General features: G+C 45.3%; 1 protein-coding gene and 1 non-coding gene across 2 annotated transcripts in view; one reads left to right on the top strand and one right to left on the bottom strand.

The window, feature by feature from the left end:
• Positions 1 to 26,290, bottom strand: part of LOC126282419 (A disintegrin and metalloproteinase with thrombospondin motifs 12-like) — a 1,083,163-nt gene that overhangs the window by 476,021 nt on the left and 580,852 nt on the right. The window lies entirely within an intron of this gene.
• Trnap-cgg (transfer RNA proline (anticodon CGG)) lies at positions 9,741 to 9,815 on the top strand. The gene has a single exon. It is a non-coding gene; the product is annotated as a tRNA-Pro (tRNA).

Raw genomic sequence — 26,290 nt, 5'->3', positions numbered from 1 at the left:
ACGCTTACCGCCCTGTTCACGTGTGTGCTACGGTGAAGAGGGGGCAGGCCAAATAAATTTTGCCTAACAGTCGATCTGTTACTATCAAGAGATGTCGCAATGGATAAAAGGAGGACTGACGAGTATTTCTGCGGTACGGATTTCCTTCGCGCCCTGGAATGAATATTTCAAGAAAATGTCTCCAGATATTGGAAGACGCTGTTCATATCGCTCTTACATATTCAGATTGTTCACCGTTGTGAGGAGTAACTATACAGGGTGTTACAAAAAGGTAGGGCCAAACTTTCAGGAAACATTCCTCACACACAAATAAAGAAAAGATGTTATGTGGACATGTGGCCGGAAACGCTTAATTTCCATGTTAGAGCTCATTTTAGTTTCGTCAGTATGTACTGTACGTCCTCGATGCACCGCCAGTTGGCCCAATTGAAGGAAGGTAACGTTAACTTCGGTGCCTGTGTTAACATCGACTTATTGCTCTACAGTACTAGCATCAAGCACATCAGTACGTAGCATCAACAGGGTAGTGTTCATCACGAATGTGGTTTTGCGGTCACTGTAATGTTTACAAATGCGGAGTTGGCAGGTGCAAATTTGATGTATGGATTAGCACGGGGCAATAGCCGTGGCACGGTACGTTTGTATCGAGACAGATTTTCATAACGAAGGTGTCCCGATAGGAAGACGTTCGAAGCAATTGATCGGCGTCTTAGGCAGTACGACTGGGGAAGACCTAGAACGACGAGGACACCTGCAATGGACGAGGCAATTGTTCGAGCAGTTGACGATAACCCTAATGTCTGCGTCAGAGAAGTTGCTGCTGTACAAGGTAACGTCGACCACGTCACTGTATGGAGAGTGCTACGGGAGAACCAGTTGTTTCCGTACCATGTACAGCGTGTGCAGGCACTATCAGCAGCTGATTGGCCTCCACAGGTACACTTCTGCGAATGGTTCATCCAACAATGTGTCAATCCTCATTTCAGTGCAAATGTTCTCTTTACGGATGAGGCTTCATTCCAGCGTGATCAAATTGTAAATTTTCAGAATCAACATGTGTGGGCTGACGAGAATCCGCACGCAATTGTGCAATCACGTCATCAACACACATTTTCTGCGAACGTTTGGGCAGGCATGTTGGTGATGTCTTGATTGGACCCCATGTTTTTCCACCTACGCTCAATGGAGCACGTTATCATGATTTCATACGGGATACTCTACCGGTGCTGCTAGAACATGTGCCTTTACAAAATGGTTCAAATGGCTCTGAGCACTATGGGACTTAACATCTGTGGTCATCAGTCCCCTAGAACGTAGAACTACTTATACCTAACTAACCTAAGGACAGCACATACATCCATGCCGGAGGCAGGATTCGAACCTGCGACCGTAACGGTAACGCGGTTCGAGACTGAAGCGCCTAGAAACGCAAGGCCACACAGGCCGGCGTGCCTTTACAAGTTCGACACAACATGTGGTTCATGCACGATGGAGCTCCTGCACATTTCAGTCGAAGTGTTCGTACGCTTCTCAACAACAGATTCGGTGACCGATGGATTGGTAGAAGCGGACCAATTCCATGGCCTCCACGCTCTCCTGACCTCAACTCCCTTGACTTTCATTTATGGGGCATTTGAAAGCTCTTGTCCACGCAACCCCGGTACCAAATGTAGAGACTCATCGTGCTCGTATTGTGGACGGATGTGATACAATACGCCATTTTCCAGAGCTGCATCAGCGCATCAGGGATTCCATGCGACGGAGGGTGGATGCATGTATCCTCGCTAACGGAGGACATTTTGAACATTTCCTGTAACAAAGTGTTTGAAGCCACGCTGGTACGTTCTGTTGATGTGTGTTTCCATTCCATGATTAATGTGATTTGAAGAGAAGTAATAAAATGAGCTCTAACATGGATAGTAAGCGTTTCCGGACACATGTCCACATAACATTTCTTTGTATGTGAGGAATGTTTCCTGGACGTTTGGCCGTACCTTTTTGTAACACCCTGTAGATGAACTTCCGTATTCAGTGCAATGCCTTTATCTGTTTCGGAAGGTAATGAAGGAAAAGAGGCGTGCGTCGCGACCCCACCGAGGAAAAAAATGTTGTGTCTTTCTACAACAGATACTACACCATTCCTCAACCGCAAATTACAGTGACGAAACTGTGAAAGCATTTGAAAAAGTAGCAAATTATACGTAGTGTAGTGTGGTATTACATACGATACAAAAGATCGTATGTGTTACACCCTGCTGTGTCAATAACATTATTAAAATAGTGTTACGGGCGCAAAGTCGCAGAAGTTGGTTTTTCAATACGAGGAGTCACTGTAGTGCATCATACGCTACGATCGCCTCAGGTCACTCACGTACTTACAACTACACTTCCAAGAACAAGAACTGACACTGCAATCATTGACAGCGACGTCGCTCCTGCGAAAAATATGCAATGACTGTTTTCTATTAGTTGGCTTCCGAGTGGTTGAAGAAATTCCTACAGCCGTGAGTGATTCATCAGTAAAGACTCGACTGAAAAGTAAATTTCTACGAATGATTAACTTCTGCAGATGTGCCAGATGGGTGAGTGCTTGTGCATCTGAAGCGTAAATTATTTAGTATAAAATTTTAAAAAAGGGCTGTTGGGGGGGGGGGGGTGATGCATTTACTGTGATTTACGACTAAAATTTCCGAAATGCGAGTATTTCGTTATTAAAAGTACTTCTCTCGGTATAATCTTCCGCTCTTCAAATACTTTTTAAGAGACTTTTTTAGTGTCTGTTATTGGACAATTTCTTAAAGTTGTAGGACCTTTAACCTGTTAGTTTTTTCTTCAGACACGAGGAAGGCCAAAAGTAAGGGGCGATCGACCGTTCAAGGTGTTTTTTTAAGGGACCGAGGGCGTGATAATCGCATGGAACGAGATTAGGATTACAGGGCGGGTGCTCCGCTGTCTCCCACTTGATTATGCCATAGCTTCTGCTTTACGACGTTTGCGATGTGGGGAAGTGCGTAATCATGAAGTTCCATGCCTCAACGGTGGTTGAGACCGACAAGCTGCCTCATTAACTTTCTTTATTTCCCGATGGAAGTCTAACGATGTTTGTCCTTCGGCTGGCAAGAAAAGAATAACAGCACACAGGCTTTGTTTGGACACATATGCTAATAAGTCGTCATAGCTCACGCTTCCGCATTTACCGCACGTACGTCGGAAAGACACGAATGCCATACTAATCCCTTCCCTAAATACTGGTGCTTTATATGCCCATGTCGGAATCGCGCGGCGTTGCGTATACACTGCAGAAACGCTATCAAACGGAAATTTTTTAATAACCTTTCACATTTGAAAGTAGTCTCATTTGCTGTATTAAATCAGCTTAAAAGTCGACCGTTTAGCACATAGTAACTCCACTATGACAGAATTTTCTCATTATGAGAGAACTGAAAGGCGATCTGTTCTTATTGTTAAAAACTATTCAAAAGTCAAGATCGTACAAAATATTTTTTATTCAAGGCATCCGGTTTCAACAACGTTAGCTGTCATCTTCAGGTCTTAAACTTTTTTTTCCCTAGTAGGACTTGCTCATTTTACGGTGAACCTCATGCACAAGACGTGAAATGGATAAAACTCAACACATTATAAATGTTTGTCATCGCTAAAATATTCAAAAACACGCAGCACCTTGTGCAAAAGCTCATGTCCATATTCATATTGCTCACAGATGCTTGCAAGTATCTGTGAGCAATATATAGACTGACGTGGCCTTTTGCACAAAGTGCTGTGTGTTTTTAAATATTTTAGCAATGCCAAACGTTTATAATGTGTTGAGTCTTATCCATTTGACATCTTGTGCACGAGGTTAAGCGTAAGATAAATGTGTTTTACTACAAGAAAACGTTTAAGACCTGAAGATGACAGCTAAGACTGTTGAAACCGGATGTCTTGAATAAAAATGTTTTGTGCGATCTTGGGTTTTGAATCGTTTCTAACAGCTCCCCTATGACAGTAGTTTTAATCTGCCAGGAAGTGCTCACTCTGCTGCAGAGTGACAATGTCATTCTGGGGACAGTAGTAACATGAAACTTCCTGGCAGATTAAAACTGTGTGCCCGACCGAGACTCGAACTCGGGACCTTTCCCTTTCACGGGCAAGTGCTCTACCTACTTTTTTTTTTTAATAAAGAAAATATTAAGCTCCGAAAGAGGTTTGAACAAAGAACCTTTTGCCTAGCAGCCAAACACCTTTTTTTTATGGCAGACACACTATCCACCTTTTTTTGCGATAACAAACATAAACTGCTTCTAGCATTTTTTTAAATATGTAAGACGATTGCTTCATAAAATAAAATTTTTCTGGGAAACGTAAATAAGTGGACTTTCCTGCTTCTGTCAGGACAAAACAACAACGGTCTACGTTCCTCTTTCAGGCGCGTACCTCGCTAATCCCGTCATACCTCGCGTTGGTGTCGGGTACGTCTTCACGTGTGTTTGTGGATCCTCTCCACTGTCTGTGTCTTGTTCTGATATAGACAATAATTACAATCTCCTACCCGGGACACCCCAACTGGGTGGGGGATCAAGCAAGGCACTCCCTAAAAAATTTGCGTAATATGTTCGATATCTCGGATGTCTCATAAGCTGTGAGTGATGTTCCTGTAATAAGGCCCAGAAGTCAAGCACATTCTTACTGCCGTCTCGGAAAAGATAACGCACAGTCAAACCTCGAATCCAAGTCACTGCGTTTGTCTTTGTTCGGGGATAATATGTCCTATCTGGGAGAAGTAATGTGCGTGGTTCTACTGTTTGCGGCCCCACCCGAAGGAGGAAGGCGATCATTTTTTTGACCAAACACCATACGTCCGCCGAAGGACCGCATATCAGGCGATGCTCCTCTGTGTCTATAACATTGCACTGCAGACACAGTGGCTCGTCCGCCATATGAATTGTATGCAACCTGGAACAAGTCACGTATTTCCCATTTACCACCTGATACCACAGTGCGCGCGTTCTCGTATCAAGGTGTGGATGGTGCACTGTACGCCATACCACTGACCACGTAACTGTTGGTTGGCGGCGCTCTACGGCATTGTTCGGCCGTCGTCGAGTCAAGATGTGATATATATCACGTGCCGTTGCCGTCCTGGTAGTCGGTAGTTCCATATGTACATAACTGTCTTCCACAGAAAAGGTTCGCATATGGGCAAGCGATGGTGAGATGTGAGCCACCGCTACCGGAGCCTAACGAGAAGGTGGAGCCAGTTCGTCTATCAAGGTCAGACTTGTCTGGTGTCGTGTCCACATCTTTATCATAGTGGTTACATAAATAGCCACTGCTCGGTCGCGTACGTGGACTAGTCCAAGACCTCCACGACTACGAGGAAGGGTGAGGGTTTCGTATCCTACCTTAAAAAGCAGACCCGTGCTCACAAAATATCCTAGTGCCGCCAGGATTCGGCGGGCCAGCACCACCGGCATAGGAAGAACTTGTGCCAGGTGGGGGATGCGAGAGGCTAGATAAGTGTTGGCAAAGGTGACCCGTTGTATCATATCCAGTGCCCTTAACCTGTGACTTCGGACACTCGCACGAATTGTTTGCAGAAGATGTCTGTAACTCAGTGCCGCCGTGCGTCGAACGTCTGTAGTGAAGATAATTCCTAGGCATTTCATCTTGTTGATCGGCTGTAATGGTGCTACACTTCCTGTCGGGAGTCCTCTCCCGATGTTCATCGCTCCCGACTTTGCCATGTTCAGGCGACTTCCCGTAGCCATACAATACAAATTAATCCAATGCAAGGAGGCTCTTGCCTCGTCGCCTGACCGTGCTAAAAACACTAGGTCATCTGCGTATGTTCGGCATATAAACTTGTTGTGCCTTATTGTCATTCCTTGGAGTCGATTCCGGAGCCCGCAGAGCAGGGGCTCGACAGCGATGGCATACAATATCGTTGACAGCGGGCACCCTTGTCTGACCGATCGTGAGATGGTGATGGGCCCCACCAAGCGTCCATTGATGAGCACTTTGGATGCGGCTCCGTGGAGTAGTCTAATAACGACGGTGACAAAACTTTCCGGAAACTTCATTTTTGTCATAACGTCCGTGAGATAAGCATGACGCAGCCTGTCAAATGCGCGATCGAAGTCTATCGATACCAATACACCCCGGATACGACATGTTGATGCCAGTGCGATAACATCGCGGTAGTCACTGAGTGCCGTTTGTATATTGCTGTCTCCTCCTAGCTGGGTTTGGTCGAGTGAAATCACTTGGCGTATTACGCGTTTAAAGCGTGCTGCAAGTGTCCTGGCGTAGATCTTGTAGTCGCAATTAAGAAGTGTCAGTGGCCGGTAGGCCTGTATCCCTGTGCCGCCAGATGGTTTGTGGATGGGGATGATCATTCCTTCCACGAAGGCGGGTGGAAGAGGCACGTTGGGAGACATCAATTCGCAGTACATGACAGTCCATCGTGGAATCATGAGATCTTTAAATGTACGATAGAACTCTAACGGAAACCCGTCGGGGCCCCGCGATTTGTGCGACGCTCCCTTATCAATCGCTTCCATTACGTCGTCAACTGTGATTTCACCTGTTAACTCCAGGTTGGCCGACTCGTCGAGACACGCGGAGAGCGTTCGTCGGACCTCCTGAAAGGCTGGCTGATCGTGTTCCGCTTCTTCATAGAGATGAGCGTAGTGTTCCACGAAAGCGTTGGCAATATCTTTTTGCGTTGTCATGCGGCGACCATCTGGCAGTACGACCGTCTGTATTAAGGTTCTGCGGCTACGTTGTTTTACTCTGATAATGTGATACATCGACGGTGATTCTCCACGGACTCGTTCAAAGGCCCTTGCACGGATTGCGACTCCCTCCAGACGGCTGCGCGTTATGGAAATTATTTGGGCCTGTGCTCGTTTTATACCGGCTCGACGCTCCTGTGAAGGTGCTTGTACAGAAAGTTCTCGGAGCATCGTGAAATAAAATTCCGTCGTGTGTCGCCTCCACATCATCTGCTCTCTTCCGTATGCAATTAACGCTCGGCGCAATGCAGGCTTAACGCATTCCAGCCACCACTGCAACGTCGTCGGATATGTCGGGAGGCGTCGTTCACACACGTGCCAAGCATCTTCGACTATGCGTCTGCACTCAGGTTCCCTGAAGTGTGCTGTATTCAGTTTCCAAACACTGCGACTCCTCCAAACTTGTTGACGACTCAGGGAGACCGTGCAAATATATGCTATGTGATCTGAAAAGGCGACAGGCCACAATTCCGCATCGAGGATCGCAGGTTCGAGACGACGTGTTACGTAAATGCGATCGAGCCGACTTGCAGAGTGACTCGTGACGTAGGTGTATCCACGTCTGTCGCCATGTATCTTCTCCCATGTATCAATGAGATTCATATCCTGTATGAGTTGTCGCAGCTCCGGGCATGAAGTATAACGTGGGTGTTGATCTTTTGGTGCGTGCACGCAGTTGAAGTCGCCTCCAAATAAGACATGTTCATACCGACCTAAGAATAGTGTTGAAATCTCCTCTGCGTAAAATCGGGATCGGTCGCGCCGTCTGTCGGACCCCGACGGTGCGTAAATGTTAACGACCCGTACTCCCAGCACTGTGAGAGCCAGTCCTCGCGCTGACGGCAGGTACACCACATCCTCGGCTACTATGCCGCTACGTAGAAGTATCGCTGTTCCGCTGCCGCCGTCGGTAGTAGGTGTAATGTACGTATCGTACTCATAGAGGTCGGGGAAGCTCTCAACACATACTTCCTGCAGCAGAACGATGTCGACGTCTGACGCATGCAACATGTCTCGTAATAACTGCAATTTTACAGGCGCTCTGATCGTATTAATATTAATAGAGGCTGTTCGATATGCCTGCCGCTGTTCCTCAGTGCGTAAAGCGCACATGAACGCTTATGTTAATTTGTGTGCTGCTGCCCGGTGATCTGCTGTCTGTGCGTCAATCTGCATCTTCTGCGCGGTTAACATCCGGTGGACGCAGCGCTCGCCATTGCGGGTGCGTCGTCAATGTGTGGGTCAGCATCGGATTCGTCGGCCCAGTTACTGTGCTGGAGGTCCAGCTCCCGTCGCGTCTCTCAGGCCGGGCTGACCGAAGGCGGTGGCGTTGCTGCGGTGGGTGGAGGGTCTCCTTCCGTCGGCTTTCCGTCCGGTCTGTCTGTATTCAACCCCTGTCTAGCGTGATTCGCGTCGTACTGCTGTGTGGGGGGTAGAACCTCCCGTTGCGCATCCGGATGCACTGTATCGACGTTACACCCAAGTTCGTCTGACATGGACTGCAGTATGCAGGTATCCGACGGCGCTAGCCGTCGTTTCTTGTGGCGCTTCGGCGACCGTTGTTTGCGCGTGTGCGCCTCCGTATCCGAGTGCGGAAGTGACTCCCGGTGCTCAGGGACGAAAGCAGCTGTCGGCACAACCGCAGGATCAATTTCCATATCTCCTACCGATCCTCTCCGCTCGGTTAAGGACGTCGTCGGCGCCGGAGCGGCAGAAGTGTGCGTCGTTTCGTCACTGGAGGCGGTCTCTGCTGCAGTCGGTTGCCGTAAACTGTCAGGATTCTGTACCTGGTCATTCTTCGGGATGGGATCTGTTCGAAATGCGTCCGCATACGTTAGTGGCAGCGGCGTCAGCGTGGACGTAGGTACGGGTTCGCCATTTGGAACTTGCACTATCCTCCGCTGCATACATTCGGAACGCACGTGGCCCTCTTTCCCGCAACCTTGAGCATGTTTTGGGTTGTCCATCGTAGATGACTATAGCTCTGCATCCGCCGATGAACAAGTACGAGGGTACATGTTGTGTCAGTTCTATTCTGATTTGACGCACCCCATTGAGAACGGGGTAAGTCGTGAAGTTCGGCCATTTTTCCTGAACGTGGCTGAGCACTCTTCCATACGGGCGTAAGGCGTCAATGACCAAGTCAGACGGAACCTCGAAGGGAAGTTCGAAAATGCGTATGTTTCATAAGCCCAGTCCTGCATGATCAATAGTTACTTCTCCAACATGTCCATCAGAGTGACGAAATTTGAGTCCATGTTTAGTATCTCGGATGATTCTGTCACATACGGCATCCTTAATCAGCTTGACGTAAACGACACTGCTCACTATGGAGAGGTGGATTCCGATAAGTTCGTTGTAGTCTCGTAGGAACGTTTCTATTTCGTAGGCTTTCGGTCTCGCATATAGATTCGAAAAACTAATCTTGAGAGTCGACTTTCGGTATGCATGTGCCATTCTGTATCGAGTCGTCTAAACGCGCGACTACGCCGAAGAGGTAAACAACTGCGCGAGCGCGAACTACTCCGGCAGGGACGTAAACAGACGTCCGTGCCGTAGCACCGCCGAAGGCAGACTTCCATCTGAGCTACCGAAGCACGACTCACGCCCGGTACTCACAGCTTTACTTCTACCAGTACCTCGTCTCCTACCTTCCAAACTTTACAGAAGCTCTCCTGCGAACCTTGCAGAACTAGCACTCCTGAAAGAAAGGATACTGCGGAGACATGGCTTAGCCACAGCCTGAGGGATCAGCGCACACTCCGCTGCAGAGTGAAAATCTCATTCTGGAAACATCCCCCAGGCTGTGGTTAAGCCATGTCTCCGCAGTATCCTTTCTTTCAGGAGTGCTAGTTCTGCAAGGTTCGCAGGAGAGCTTCTGTAAAGTTTGGAAGGTAGGAGACGGATACTGGCAGAAGTAAAGCTGTGAGTACCGGGCGTGACTCGTGCTTCGGTAGCTCAGTTGGTAGAGCACTTGCCCGCGGAAGGCAAAGGTCCCGAGTTCGAGTCTCGGTCGGGCACACAGTTTTAATCTGCCAGGAAGTTTCATATCAGCGCACACTCCGCTGCAGAGTGAAAATCTCATTCTGGAGTAGTAACATGTTCAAGTATTACTATCGAAATGCATAACTCCCGTCAAAAGTGACTCGCTCTCGGATATCGGTCAGTTGATAAATGCTATAACACGGAGATGGAGAACAGGAGATTGATGACTGTTGGTGTGAATTCCACTGTCACGTTTCCTTAAAATTTATACGTTGTCATTTAAAGAGCTGCAGCTTCATTACGCAATTTGGTATTCTTGCGATATTCAGATGGAACGACTAGCAACTCATTGCTCAAATTCGCTTCGTTCACATGGAATATTGTGTGAATCATACTTTTAAGATGTGAACCACCGTTTCCATGTCAGTTAACGAGTTATCGAGAATGCTTTAATGAGAGTTAGCGTTTCTTGGTTGTGATAAGCTACCAGATTTCCGCGAAACAACCACACCCTCTCTTGCCAGGACACAGTGACAACGATTTACTATTAATTTCAAATTCGAGAAAGTGAGTAGCAGATATGAGTCCTTCGCTCTCCTTACGTGTGTCTCAAAGACAGACAAGATAATGAAATTCTCCTTCTGCTAATAAGAAAGTGTAAAAATCACTCTTGGCAGCATAAGGTTAAAGACTTCACTTTGACATCCGTTAATTAGTACTCAGTACAATAGACTCGAATATTGATGTGTGAGAGTCTGTAGGTTTGTTACTTCACATACTAGTGGCAAACACTGAAGACGTGATTGGATGGTACGTGGTTTATGTGCCTGTATGGCTCGCTCCCTGTCGGCAAGCAGCTGTAAAACGCACTTACGAGCTGGTCGTAAGGTACTAGCACATTTGTCAGCGTATTCTTTGTTCCTTCACAAGCCTAACGAGCATAGCATAAAGATGGGAAAGGGAGTTAAGCGCGAAGGAGTGAAGGAATGTTTAACGGCTGACTCTAGCTCAAAATCAATCTACAGCACGTTGTAACGTCCACCGTAAAACACGTTCATAACTAAGTTAGGTGAATGAAGTGACGGTGCAGTTTGAGAATCGTAAGTGCCATTAATTAAGCAGCTCCATGTCAAGTTGTATCAGACCTGTTTGTGTGGAGGAAACATTCAGAAAAATGTGAAGAAACAGCGTCCACACTCCCAAACGGTTCATCCTTAACCTTGCTCCAAGCCGTTCTGCGTTCTGTACTTCCTTCCTGTGCCATGACGGTGACTCCGCCGGAACGTTTTCGCAATGAAGACGGAATCAAAGCTGGTACAGTATGGTCTGCGAAAGAGAAAGAAGCGTGCTCTACTGATAGTCCGGTATTCAGTGTCGACGTAACTGGGCTACTAACGTCGGCCGACTCCCTGCTGGGGAATGGACATCTGAACACGTAACCACTCCTTAACTCCATTGCTGATTAGGTGGGTGCCCATCTCACGTCGTTGCCTTGGAAGAAATTGCATTATGGAACCTGTGTACAATATTTACCGAGTATAGTTATGACGCTACAATGTTTGATTTGTAGAGTCGTCCCTTCTGATAATACATGAGACCGTTGCCCACAGGAAAAAGGTTTTCGATTATTCTTGACAGGGAAGAGGTAAACCTCACCTGCCAAGGCAATAATTGTGCTTCCGCCCTGTAAATTTACTAATTTTAAATACAATTATTGTCCGCAGCTCGTGGTCGCGCGGTAGCGTTCCCGCTTCCCGGGCCCGGGTTCAATTCCTGGCGGGGTCAGGGATTTTCTCTGCCTCGTGATGACTGGGTGTTGTGTGATGTCCTTAGGTTAGTTAGGTTTAAGTAGTTCTAAGTTCTATATGTTTAGTCCCATAGTGCTCAGAGCCATTTGAACCATTTGAACATACAATTATTCTCAAATAAAAGAAAAGTTTTAGGTTTTGACATTGCTAACTTTGGGGACGTTTTTCCGAGTATGGAAGAACTAGGAACTCATTTGTTCTCAAATGATTCTCAAACTGCACCGTCACTTCTACGTCTACATACATAATATGTAAGCCACCTACCGATCGTATACGAGAACGTATGACTTGGCAATTGAATTGTCTGGAACACAAAAGGAGAAGAACCCGACAAGTTTCTATTGTGAAGGCACTTGATTCTTTTCAAGGCGCTTATTTATTTTAATGACTGAAGTGTGCTGTACTGTAGCTGATCATACAATGAAGGAGTTCACAACCAGTTGTTTTAGTCGCACGTGAAATTTGCGAGTTGTATAGCCGTGGTCCATGAAACTTTTTTGATACAGAAGTTTCAATCAGAACTGTATGGGCATCTGCATAAGTGCTCCTGATTCTGCTGAGAGTTACTCAAGAGACGGTGGAACCTGAAGAGCATCTGGAGATGTTCAACGCAGTTCTGGACGAAACGTCAGGAACAAAAAGCTTCCAAAGACCGCTTCAAAACAACCTGCGATTTACAGCTGAAGTAGTTGCGTATAAGATGTCAATCCTTTGATTTGATCAGTTTAGTCTATTAAGGTGCACACTAAAAGCATTAAAAGTCGCCTTTCTACATCTACATACATAACCCGTACGTTGTGCCACAACCGACCATTTCTCGTACTGTTCCACTCGCAGATACAGTGAGGGTAAAACGACTGCCTATATGCCTCCATACTAGCCCTAATTTCTCTTATATTCGTAATCCTTACGCAGAATGTACGTTGGGAGCATCATTCTGCAGTCAGCTTTCAAATGCTAGTTCTCTAAATTTTCTCCATAGCTTTCCTCGAAAAGAACATCGTTCTCCCTCTTGGAATTTGAGTTCCAAAGGTATCTGCGACTTGCATGTTGATCTAATCTGTTGCTAACAAATCTAGCAGCCTGCCTTTGAATTGCTTCGATGTCTTCCGACATGTTGAGCATCCCAGACACTCGACCCATAATCAAATAATGAGTCGCACTAGTGTTCTATATGTGGTCTCCTTTACAGATGAACCACAATTCTGTAAAACTCTCCAAATAAAACGAAGCTGACCATTCACCTCCCCCACTACAATCTTTACATGCTCGCTCTGTTTCGCATCGCTTTGCAAACGTTACACCTAGATATTTAATCGACCGGAATGTGCCACAGAGCACAGTACTAATCCTGTATGCGAACATCACGGGCTTTTTTCTCTACTCATCTGCATTAACTCAGATTTTCCTACATTTAGAGCTAGTTACCGTTCCTCACATCAACTAGAAATTTTGTCCGAGTCTTGTTGTATCCTCCTGCAGTCACTCATCCATGACACGTTCCCCTACAGCACAGCATCATCAGCAAACAGCTGCACATTGCTGCTCACCCTGTCCGTCAGACCCTTTATGCAAACAGAAAATAACAGAGATCCTATCACACTTCCAAGGAATACTCCTGCAATTTTCCTTGTCTCTGCTCTGACGAACACCCCCATCGAGGACAAAATACTGGGTCTTACTATTTAAGAAGTCTTCGAGACACTCGCATATCTGGGGACCTATTGTGTATGATTGTACGTTACTTAATAGTCTGCAGCGGGGACCGTGTCGAACGCCTTAAGCAAAACTAGGAATGCGGAATCCGCTTGTTGCTCTTCTTCCATAGTTAGCAGGGTGTCATGCGAAAAAGTGAAAGCTGAATTTCGCACGAACGATGCTTCCTGAAAACCGTCCTGATATGTGACAGAAGATCTTCGGTCTCAAAGAACTTCGTAATATTAGAACTGAGAATAAGTTCAAGAATTCTGCAACAAACCGACGTTAAGGTTATTCATCCGTAATTTTGCGTGACACTTCTTTCAAGTTATTCATTTTTACATGAGTTGTGAATCGCTACATTATTGCAAAGACTTTCTGTACGCGGTTTCTCGGGAGCTAATCATCCTACGGTCTTTTGCTGACAAAGTGAAGGTATATCTGTAGTTAATATTTTAGTTGTAACATTGACTGACCAGTCAGGTGCCCACGCTGCAGAGGTCGGTCGAAGACTGCCCCCTTGAACGCTAAACCAAGACAGTGAAACGTCCCCTTCGAACAATTATACAAGACTGTGCTTAAACTGACACACAATATTTTAAGCGCAACGCAATCTGACTTTCAAAAATGGCTACAAAAGAATGGCCCTGACTAACATTAACCTATACCTTTCACAAATCACTTACCTCACCAAAAATCTTCGTTACTCGAACTACTGCAATACAGCGAGCGCCACTACTGCCAGCTAACTAAAAGATTCAAATTACGGAAGGCACTAACTACTGATAGGCATAGTTAGCGAATGAAAGATTTTAATAGAGAACAAACAATGTATTTACCTTAATAGTGTTCAAAAGTCATAATGTATATAGCAGTTCATAACATCCAGTCTTACAAATTTCAAAATTCCGCCATCTCTCTCCCCACATCCACCACTGCTGGCGGCTCACCTCCAACTGCGCAACGCTACGCGCTGTTAACATCCAGCTGTCCAACACTACAATGGCAGACAACAATGCAAACTAGCCACAGACTGCGCACAGCACAGCCAGTGATTTTTCATACAGAGCGCTACGTGGCGTTACCAATAAAAAAAAAAACCTAAACAGCCTACTTACAGCAGTCTGTTTTCTGCATTCTGTTATGAAGCTACACGCTTGTCCGGGCTGGCTTTTGGACTCTTATATACTGAGTTGAGGTTACATTCCGAAGGTCATACCCATGTTGTAAACAACAAGAATTATGGTGAGATCGTGGCGGTGCTAGAACGGCTTGGCGTAATATTTTGTTTGTAACGCTTTCAGGGGTATAGATGTACCTCCAGTCGTGTCCAGACCTAGCAGCCGTTGTGCAAAGAGAGAGCCGTCGTTCCGTGCCCACGGAACACAATCTATATTCAGTTTTCCATCCGTGAGATTAGAGTACGGCATTCGTTTCCTTCCCACTGTTTTACTATCACTCCAAGTTTTCTAGACTCTATGTAGTTTTCTTTTGCTCCGATTCTCATGTATCACCGAATTGTACACCACGTGGTCCGTCATAGGACAAATATAATGGTACTATTGTCACTACTTATTCAATTTCTCACTAACAATCAAGAATTTCACTAAAGGATTCTTTATTTATTTCTATATCACATTCATTTGCGAAGTTTGACCGAGTTTTGAACCGTTCTCACTGCTCTCACATTTTTACTGGAAACAGTATTTGATCTGAGAACAAGTTATTACGTGCATATGCCTTCAGCGGAATTAGTAGTGAAAAAAGAACTGCCACCAGTAGAAATACTTTGAACTGTTGCAGTCAGCAAGGCAAGTCAGTGTTTCCTACATTTCGTGCAGTTACAGACTATGTTTAGCGACTGTTGTATTTCTTTTTGTTGTTATATGTTAAGCTTCCGAAGTGAGACTGCACATCCTCATTGCACGTGATCTGCCCATAAGGGAGACCACACTTGTGAATCACACCAACAAGTTACAAAGTGCGATAATCATTTGGATTCATTCAGATATTTGTTCAAACTCCCTCTTTTCTTTGCCGTTGCGCAACGAAAGCACTTCCCAATGCTTTAATCAAACGTCGTCAGACAACGTTACTAATTAATCTTGCGGCAACATATTGTCTATACGCTCAGGGCGTTCTACGGAAGTCACATGTCCTACGTACTGAGCTAGTTCAAGAAAAACAGTAGGAGTGGGTGGTACGAACCTGTTTGTGAATCCATTTGGTAAGGACTTCCCATAAAATACAAGACAGTGCACAATACAAGGATGTATATCTGAAATTCACCGCGCTGGACGATGTCTCTTTAACGAAATTCCTAAACTAAGCACAAATACTAAAATGCATATTTGCACATCCTCCAGTCCATGGTGAAATGTGTAGTTGAAAACTAGGTTTCTGCAACTGGTTTCTTTTCCACCTTCCCTTTGCGCAAGTCATAATCTCTGGATAATGTTTTGGGAGATAGCACAGTGTTTTGGGGGCATATCAGACGGGACAGAAATGAAATTCAAAACAGAAGCAAGTCGTGTAGAGACTAGACGGTCAATCTTTCTGTACGCTGAGTGTACCTAACAAATCATGCGCACTTTTTCGAAATAACTGGTGTTGTCAAGTGCTGCGGTAAATTGGAGACTGACCTCCAAGCACCTGTAGAGATCAATAACTTGGGGACTCCACTACCAGTGTCGACTAAGGCAGTTCATTACTGTCCAGACAGTACTGACGATAAGCCCAAAGTAATCGCTGCCCAGAGGGCCGCGGACATATCCTTCGCGGATGTTTACGCAACGACGAGAAACCACAGAATTTCACTGTGGCAGCTACCTTGTCCTTAATCGCCTTTTGAAGGGGTGCCTCTCACAGATACACAGATCTCTCCGATATCAAAAGAGGCGTGTAAATCTGCTCAGGCTTCATTTATACGAGGCGGTGGGAAGGACTCTCCGTGTAACACACAGTAGGTGTCACAAATTTTTAGTAGCGCGAAGAGTACCTTGTAAGGCCGACAGCACATGAATTTATTGTCCGTTATCTTGAAAACTTCGCGAGTGCCTCATGGTCGAATCTCATGTAACGTTGCAACTTAGAATACACGCACATTTTTACTCAGACAGGCGTTGTACCGCTGCGTGTTCAAAACTTCCTCATTTCAGATTCAGTACCCCGCTGCAGATGTAAATAGCAGAGTCGCGATAAACATGCAACTACATCTTTGTCGTTAGTTACTGCAACGAATTCGTACCATCATCTGCCCGGCTTAAGGCTATTTTTAACTCTGAGCAGATATACACTGAGATGACAAGTCATGGGATAGCGATTTGAACATATACATATATCGCATGCAAAAGGTATCAAAGGGCAGTGCATTGGCGGAGCTGCCATTTGTACTCAGATGATTCAAGTGAAAAGGTTTCCGATATTACTATGCCTGCACGACGGAAATTATCAGAATAGTAGAACTAGACGCATGGGGCATTCCATTTCGGAAATCGGTAGGGAATTCAGTATTCGGAGATCCAGTGTCAAGAGTGTGCCGAAAATATCACATTTCAGGCATTACCTCTCACCACGGACAACGCAGTGTCCGACGGCCTCCACTTACCGACCGAGAGCAGCGGCTTTTGCGTAGAGTTATCTGTGGTAACAGACAAGCAGCACTTGCTTCAAATAATCGCAGAAATCTTTGTGGGACCTACGGCGAACGTATCGATTAGGACATTACGGTGAAATTTGGCGTTAATAGGGTATAGCAACAGACAACAGACGGGAGTGTCTTTACTACTAGCACAATGTTACGTGCAGCGCCTCCTGCTCCCGTGCCCATATCGATTGTACTCTACACGACTGGAAAACCGTAGGCTGGTCAAATGAGTGCCAATTTCAGTTGGTAAGAGCTGATGGTCGGGTTCGAGTATGGCGCAGGCCCTACGAAGTCACGAAATCAAGTTGTCAACAGAGCACTGTGCGACCAGGTAGTGGATCCATTGTGGACTGTTTTACATCAATGGACTGGATCCTCCAGTCCAACTGAACAGTCCATTGACTGGAATTGGTTATGTTCGGTGACTTGGAGACCACTCGCAACGAAAGAACTGTGAAATTTTTATGAATGACAATGAGCCATGTCCAGGGGGCACAATTGTTCGCAATTGGTTTGAAGAGCATTCTGGACAGTTCGAGCGAATGATTTGGCTGCCCAGGTCGACCGACATGAATCCCAACGAACACCCATTCTGTTGATCCATTGTGCCTTCCGGAACGACGAGATCGCACCGGACCATAATCCTCCTTCCTCTGGCCTGGACCTTCCGAGATGCTACTCCAGGAGGGTGTAAAATGAATGTGGGCAACGGAGAATAATAAACGCTAAAATGAAGATTTGGCCCTGTCTGACTACCCCCTGAAGCAGATATTAGCAGCTCTTAATTCTATAAATTACAATCTAAACATAAATAAATGATGAAGGCAACTAATCTTACTAAATGATAAACGTTGTTCCTGCTTATATATTTATTGTAGATTAAAAAAAACTTTATATTATAAAGTTTTCATTTCCTAAGTGAAATTACTAATCAATTGCCCAACTCTGCCCCTTATTATGACTGCGCGGTCTAATATCAGTAACGCGAAATGACTGACATCATCTATGTACCAAACACTAGAAGACAATACTTTCAAAGATGATCTACGGTGGTGTGGAACCTCAGTGGAAATAAACTTAAGTGATCACAGCTGTTTAGTTTTTATAGCCTTAATAATCCGAAGCAATTTGAAAAATATGTACTGCATCCGGTGCGTCGAAGTGATGGTTCCCGTAGAAGGCCGCGGTGGTCTCGCGGTTCTAGGCGCGCAGTCCGGAACCGTGCGACTGCTACGGTCGCAGGTTCGAATCCTGCCTCGGGCATGGATGTGTGTGATGTCCTTAGGTTAGTTAGGTTTAAGTAGTTCTAAGTTCTAGGGGACTAATGACCACAGCAGTTGAGTCCCATAGTGCTCAGAGCCATTTGAACCATTTTTGATTGTTCCCGTACTCGTCTGCGACGATGGAAGACCTCCAGCCACAAATAAACTCTTTTCAAGCACTTGGACGGTAGAAGGCGGTCCTCTGACTAATATACTCTAATACTGTCTTCTCTCTCTGTGTTCTACATACGAGAAACGCGAACTCCCAGCCAGAAGGACGGAGTTAAAAAAAAAAGGTTCAAATGGCTCTGACCACTATGGGACTTAACAGCTGAGGTCATCAGTCCCATAGAACTTAGAACTACTTAAACCTAACTAACCTAAGGACATCACACACATGCATGCCTAAGGCAGGATTCGAACCTGCGACCGTAGCGGTCGCGTGGTTCCAGACTGAAGCGCCTAGAACCGCTCGGCCACCTTTCCGGCGACGGAGTTCGGATAACGTCTCAACGTAAGTATAGGTAGAGGAAGTGCTCTGAATTACTGAACGCTGCGTACTCAACGAAGACTTCCAGCCCAGAGTTGAAGTCCAGAATCATATAGGTTTGCAACAGTACAGTGCCTAACTGTTCTAACTATAAACTATCCTGAGAGGAAAGACAGCGAGTCGGTCTGTACCAGCAAAGCTGATATCGAGCGACCGTCACACACGGGAGCTCACAACGGAAGCCCTCGTCTCTCCACCGCTGGACTCCCAGCAAGGCTCGGCTCCCCACCATCGTAATTCCGAAAACGAATCATATTCCCGAAACCACGGAATATTCTCCCTCTCCACAGATTCTTCCGACCGTGGACCAACCATATTTTAGTCATTTGTCGTACAGCGCGGAAAGTTTGCCAGGAAAATGGTACGCTTCTGAGTAAAAATCTTTGAAAATAACCCAGCCTGCATGGTTTCTGAGGTGACGCTTCCGCGTTCCTCTCAGGTGCGTCCAAGATTTTCGTAGTTTACGAAGTATAAACCTTCCTGTCCGGTCACGACTCTGTTGTGCCCCAGTGCTCAAGTATCCCAACGTCCGTCTTGCTACTTCCTGTGTTTAAACAGCACCAACACATCTGTGTGGGCCTTCCACCCAGGACGTAAGTTGCGCCTGCCATTTCATTTCCACTGACATTCCAACATCTACCGGTATGATAATAAAGACACTCCATCACCTTTCATGCAATAAGCGTTAACAGTTATTTACAAGGCGTACGTGACAATGTCAGTCTTCTTTGTATATTCATATCTACGATGCACAGCCTATCACATGATACCCAATTCTTTTTGTATGTCACGGCAAAGAATGTGGATGGGTACTTGTAAGGCGCGAAATTGTAGCCACCTTACAACCTTTCTGATGATTGTTGCAGGGTATTTGCTTTCAGACATTTACGCTCTACACGCCAAGAGCCATCTGTCCAATGGGGTATAACGCGTGATTAATTTTAAAAAGCCACTCAGTGCTGTAATAGTGTCCATTTCCAGCCTTCATAGCCGATGAACAGGAGACAGCATGTGAGCGTGAACCAGGCACCTGTCTCGGAGGTTCGTACGCAAAAAAATTTCTGTAAACGGTCGTTGAGGAGACGCTGTTGGCACTCCCTTGGTTTACCCGGGCGATCACTTGCTCCACAGATGAACGTCTATTCGCCCATACACATCGCCGCAGCTGTCGCTCACGTCTGTCATCTGTGACCCGTACTGCACCACAGTTTTCTCGGAGCCGCCACTGGACAGCGCCATTTTGCAGTGCACGGTATACTTCAGCCAAGGCGGCAAACGAACAGTTTACAAACAAAGCCGTGTCGGAAATGCTTCCACTCTTCACCCAAAAGGCAATGATCATGCCTTTTTTCGACGTCAGATGAATCGCTCCGCTCCCGCATTACGAAAACGACTCCACTATTTTCCGTGTCTCCATGACAGCTTTATACAGGGTGTTACAAAAAGATACGGCCAAACATTCAGGAAACATTCCTCACACACAAAGGAAGAAAATATATTATGTGGACATGTGTCCAGAAACACTTACTTTCCACGTTAAAGCTCATTTTATTACTTCTCTTCACATTACTCATGGAACGAAAACACACAGCAACAGAGCGTACCAGCGTGACTTCAAACACTTTGTTACAGGAAATGTTCAAAATGTCCTCCGTTAGCGGGGATACATGCATCCACCCTCCGGCGCATGGAATCCCTGATGCGCTGATGCAGCCCTGGAGAATGGCGTATTGTATCACAGCCGTCCACAATACGAGCACGAAGAGTCTCTACATTTAGTACCGTGGTTGCGTGGACAAGAGCTTTCAAATGCCCCCATAAATGAAAGTCAAGAGGGGTGAGGTCAGGAGAGCGTGGAGGCCATGGAATTGCTCGCTTCTACCAATCCATCGGTCACCGAATCTGTTGTTGAGAAGCGTAGGAACACTTCGATTGAAATGTGCAGGAATTCCATCGTGCATGAACCACATGTTGTGTCGTACTTGTAAAGGCACATGTTCAAGCAGCACAGGTAGACTATCACGTATGAAATCATGGCGGTGAATCGAGGAAGTACAGTACATAAGGACGAAACTAAAATGAGCTCCAACAAGGAAATTAAACGTTTCACGACACATGTCCACATAAAATCTTTTCTTTATTTGTGTATGAGGAATGTTTCCTGAAAGTTTTGCCGCACCTTTTTGTAACACCCTGTATACCGCCCAATGGTAGTGCAGGCATTTGCCATCTGTGAGTGGTTATTGCACTTTGACGTCGAACATGGGCAGTGGGTACATTAAAGTGACTGAACCGTGTAATTATGACTGTAATAAAAACGAAATGCCGGCCCTTATGGCCGAGCGATTCTAGGCGCTTCAGTCTGGAACCGCGCTGCTGCTACGGTCACAGGTTCGAATCCTGCCTCTGGCATGGAAGTGTGTGGTGTCCTTAGGTTAGTTAGGTTTAAGTAGTTCTAAGTATAGGGGACTGATGACATGTGATATTAGGTCCCATAGTGCTCAGAGCCATTTGAACCATTTTGAAAACGAAATAAGAAGCAGGAAATGTAGTCAGATGAGTGAATCGCAAACGAAAGTTACATGCTGGATTCCTCGAAATGGGTCGTGACGATACGTAACATCTTGTATGTTTTGCGCTTTCCATCTTGTGTAGAAATTGTAACGCATTATTTTTAAATAAAACATTATGCAGAATGCAATAAAAAACCTCGATCTAAGACAATGAAGAGTCAGAGGTAAGGAGCAAATGTATATCTCTGCCTACTTTCTTATATTTGTTCCTTTTCCAGAAAAAAACTATATGTTTAATTTTTTGTAGAGGGAGTTGGATACCGCCATTAGAGAGAAGCACACGTATGTAGTCTAGAGTTCCCATTGTACTTAACTGCAACACTACGTTTACATAATTTGTTTTAAATCAGACTAATTAAGTTCTGAAGTGTTAAAACATTAGGCATCGCCTACTGAAATGTTATTGTGAGACTCTTGGAATATAAACAAAAATGCATAGAAAGGACTATAATATTATTATTACGAGGGTCGTCCACAAAGTCAGTTCCGTTTCTGTTTCTATCCGCTTCAGCACTACGATTGCAGTTCCGAGCAATCGCGCATTTACTCTGACTCAAGGAGAAGACATTTACTCCGTTTTCAGATCCCTACTACCGACGTATGCTTTGTAGTGCTTCTTCATAATGTCAGCCGTAATTGAATATGCGGCCGTGTGTGAAATCAGATCTGTGATTCATTTCCTAAATGCAAAACAAAAGTTAAACCAAAGGAAATTCAACGGCAAATCTGAGAGGTTTACTGACAAAATGCTGACTGATTCAATGGTTAGAAGATGGGTCAGAATGTTCAATGAAGGACGTGATCAAGTACACGATGAAGAACGAAGTGGAAGCCCGTCTTTGGTTACTGATAAACTGGTTCACACAACTGAAGAGAAGATTAAGCACAATCGTAAGTTTACTATGGAAGTTCCGCAAATCTCGCGATCACTGATTCGTGAAATTGTTAGTGAAGAACTGAAATTTCAAAAACTTTGCTCACGTGAATGTGACCAAACAACTCTTATGGGAATTTCACTGGGACGCGTTTGATCTTCCTCCGTACAGCCCGGACCTCGCTCCTAGCGACTTTCATCCCTTCTTACACCTAAGATCTGTCCTTGGTGGTCAACACTTTAACGATGAAGAACAGCTGAAAGAACATGTTTCCACATGGTTGAATACTCAGGCGGCAGCCTTGTATGAAGAAGGCATACAAAAACTTGTGCCACGCTATAATAAGTGCCTGCAAAATTTCGAAATCTATGTAGGAAAGTAGTTTAACAGTTGTAGATTTTTGTACAATAAATATTTTTTTCTGTATGTGTACACGTTTGTTTTATATAAGCAAACGGAACTTACTTTGTGGACATACCTCGTTTCATTATTTTGCACACGATATTAATCGCATTGATGGTTGTATTTCCAGATCTTCTCAAATCTCCATTGTCCAATTTTTTTTCGTAACTTCTGCTTTCCTGGGGCGTACGGATCGTAAATTATAAAAACAAGGGTCTATTTTGTAGAGGCCTGATGGAATATGAGCAGCTGACAGGAAAACTAGAGGATCTGGCATGGATAGGTATATCTGAAGACCGTAATACAAGGGAAATTATAAAGGAGGCAGTGGATGACAAACGTCTACCGATGATGTAAGAATGAAATAGCTTTTTACATACTTCTATCACCCCAGAAGTTGCACGTCAGCAGTAGTTCATACATGAACCGATTCAAAGAAGCAACACACTTCCCTGGTAACATATGCAAACGTTAATTTAGAAACAGAGCAGAAGCAAGAAGTGTTTCACTTTTGCAACGCGATGCCCCTCCGTGTGAAACGTTTGCTCAGAGGGATATTTCCGGCTCTTGAGGCTAAGATGCAGTTTTTGTCGCGGAAGCGGCTACAGTGACGTCGCGGCGCGAACAGCTGCATGCTAAATCAAAGCCGCATCATAGATCAATGAGGCGTCCTGCATGAAACCGACACTATTTACTAGTCAGTTCCGTTGTAAATGCATAAGGCTTCGTTTGTAAGCGGTCCCTGCGCCTGCCACGCTATTTCCGCTGTCGTACGTCATGTGTTTTGGACGAAGAGTTCGAGAGTGCATTTTTATTTTAGTGAACAGACTTGAAACCATGCTACACTGTGTATCAATAAATCTCTCTAATATATTTCTAATCTTCTTACTGCCCTATTCATGTTGCTGAATTAATTAAATATTTCCGGCGCGTAATCCACTGTTTAGTCTTCAATTGGTTTTCATATGCGTAAATACAACGGGGCGACGAAAGTTGTGGGATAGCGATATGCGTGTATGAAGGGGTTATTTCAACACTGGTAAAAGTCCGTTTTTGTTCATTTTGAGATACAGAGTCCTAAAGTTAAATGAGCGCTGAAAAATCTGCAGTTGAGATACCATAAGTATTGAAGCATATGGCTTCTTACTAGAGATGAACCTTTCTTTCTGTTTGTTTGGATTATTAATTTCAGAAGCATTATAGGCAGAAAAGTGGAGGTAATGGACTTGTAGCACTATTGAAATAAGCCCTTCATATAAAGATAGTGGTAGATCGCGTACACGAGGTATGAAAGGGCGGTGCATTGGCAGAGCTGTTATTTGTACTCAGGCAATTCATGTGAAAATGTATTCGACATAATTATGGCCGCACGACGGAAAGTAACAGACTTTGAAAGCGCAGTACTGGGTGGAGCTAAGTGCATGGGACATGCCATTTCGGAAATAGTTAGGGAATTCAGTATTACGAGATCCATAGTGTCAAGAGTGTGCCGAGAAGACCAAATTTCCTGCATTACTTCTCACTACGTACAACGCACTGGGCGACGGCCGCACTTAACGACCGAAAGCATCGGCGCTTGCGTAGAGTTGTCATTGCTAATAGGAAAGCAGCACTGTGGGATATAACCATAGAAATAAATGTGGAACGTACGACGAACGTATCCGTTAGAACAGTGCGGCGAAATTTCGCTTTAATGGGCTATGCTAGCAGACGAACGACGCAAGTGTTTTTGCTAACAACACGATATCGCCTACAGCGCCTGTCCTGAGCTGTGACCGTATTGGTTGGACCCTAGGTGATTGGAAAACCATAGTCTGACCAGATGAGTGAGGATTTCAGTTGGTAAGAGCTGATGGTAAGGTTCGTGTGCGGCACAAACCTTACGAAGCCGTGGGCCCAAGTTGTCAACAAGGCACCATCCAAGCTGGCGGTAGCTCCATAATAGTGAGGGCTATTTTCACAAGGAGTGGACTGTGGTCTCTGGTCTAACTGAACCCCTCACTGACTGGAAGTGGCAATGTTCGGCTACTGGTAGCAGTTACTTCTGTAAAATGCGTGCGGAACGATTTGAAGTGGAATGATCATATAAAATTAATTGTTGGTAAGGCGGGTACCAGGTTAAGATTCATTGAGAGAGTCCTTTGAAAATGTAGTCCATCAACAAAGGAGGTGGCTTACAAAACACTCATTCGGCCTATACTTGAGTACTGCTCATCAGTGTGGGATCCGTACCAGGTCGGGTTGACAGATAGAGAAGATCCAAAGAAGAGCGGCGCGTTTCGTCACAGGGTTATTTGGTAAGCGTGATAGAGTTACGGACATATTTAGCAAACTCAAGTGGCAGACTCTGCAAGAGAGGCGCTCTACATCGCGGTGTAGCTTGCTGTCGAGATTTCGAGGGGGTGCGTTTGTGGATGAGGTATCCAATATATTGCTTCCCCCTACTTATACCTCCCGAGGAGATCACGAATGTAAAATTAGAGAGATTGGAGCGCGCACGGAGGCTTTCCGGCAGTCGTAGTTCCCGCGAACCATACGCGACTGGAAAAATGAGAGGGAGGTAATGACAGTGGCACGTAAAGTGCCCTCCGCCAGACACCGTTGGGTGGCTTGCGCAGTATAAATGTAGATGTAGATGTACTTGAAGAGCATTTTCAATCATTGATGGACTTCATGTTCCTAAACAACGATGGAGGTTTCGATGTTTCGTGTCATCGGACCACGATTCTTCACGACTGGTTTGAAGAAGATTATGGGCAAATCCAGGAAATGATTTGGCCATCCAGATCGCCCGACATGAATCTCATTGAAAATTTGTGGGAAATAATTTAGAGATCAGTTCGTGCAAAAAATCCGGCGCCGATAATACTTTCGCAATTATCGACTGCTACACAGGCAGCATGGCTCAGTATTTATGCAGGGGACTTCCAATGATTTTTTGAGTCCTGGCTCAGTATTTATGCAGGGGACTTCCAATGATTTTTTGAGTCCATGCCACTTCGAGTTGCTGCACTACCCCAGGTAAAAGGAGGCTCGACTTGATATTAGAAGGTATCCCATGACTTCAGGGTTACAAATGCTTCTTTTCTTTCGGGTAAAAACAAAAAAAGTCTTGGTTACAGTTTTACCACGACGCTAGTGTTACTGCCTTAGGCTGCCCCACAAGAAGTGAAGCACCGAGAAGTGTAAGAGGAAACGAAAAGAAATTTCGCGGCATGAGAGGGTATATGATGATATTTCAATGACTTCAGAATCTAGTCAAATTTGCAAAGAACCTGGCAGTATCGACCAATTTATCAGCATGACGTCGCACCCCATCTGGCTAAGACATGTGCACTGATTCGATTGGGAAGGGCGTCAGAACGCCTTTGTATCATCTGAGGTGAGCCGGCCCTCACCTGTTGTACCTCGTCCTCGATATCTTCGATCTCTAAAAACTCATTTTGGAACTATAAAGGAAACACATCTAAGTTGTTCACTGAAATGAACTTCACTGTATTTATAAGAGACACCTTGCCACAGTCAAAGTAAACATAGTGCACCAGTGACAAACCACGCTTGTGTGTTTGAAGGCGCATTCGCAAGACATTGGACCGCTAGTAAAACTGAGAACCCGTTGACACGGGAGACGACAAACAAAACGGGTGCCCGATGACATCAGCCTTGACATCCAGGTGCGACGGAACCCGTGCTCTGT

This window comes from Schistocerca gregaria, chromosome 7 (genome assembly GCF_023897955.1).
Source record: "Schistocerca gregaria isolate iqSchGreg1 chromosome 7, iqSchGreg1.2, whole genome shotgun sequence".
In the NCBI taxonomy this organism is placed as follows: Eukaryota; Metazoa; Arthropoda; class Insecta; order Orthoptera; family Acrididae; genus Schistocerca; species Schistocerca gregaria.
The sequence above is the reverse complement of the archived record's forward strand: the minus strand, read 5'-3'. Positions and strand labels throughout refer to the sequence as shown.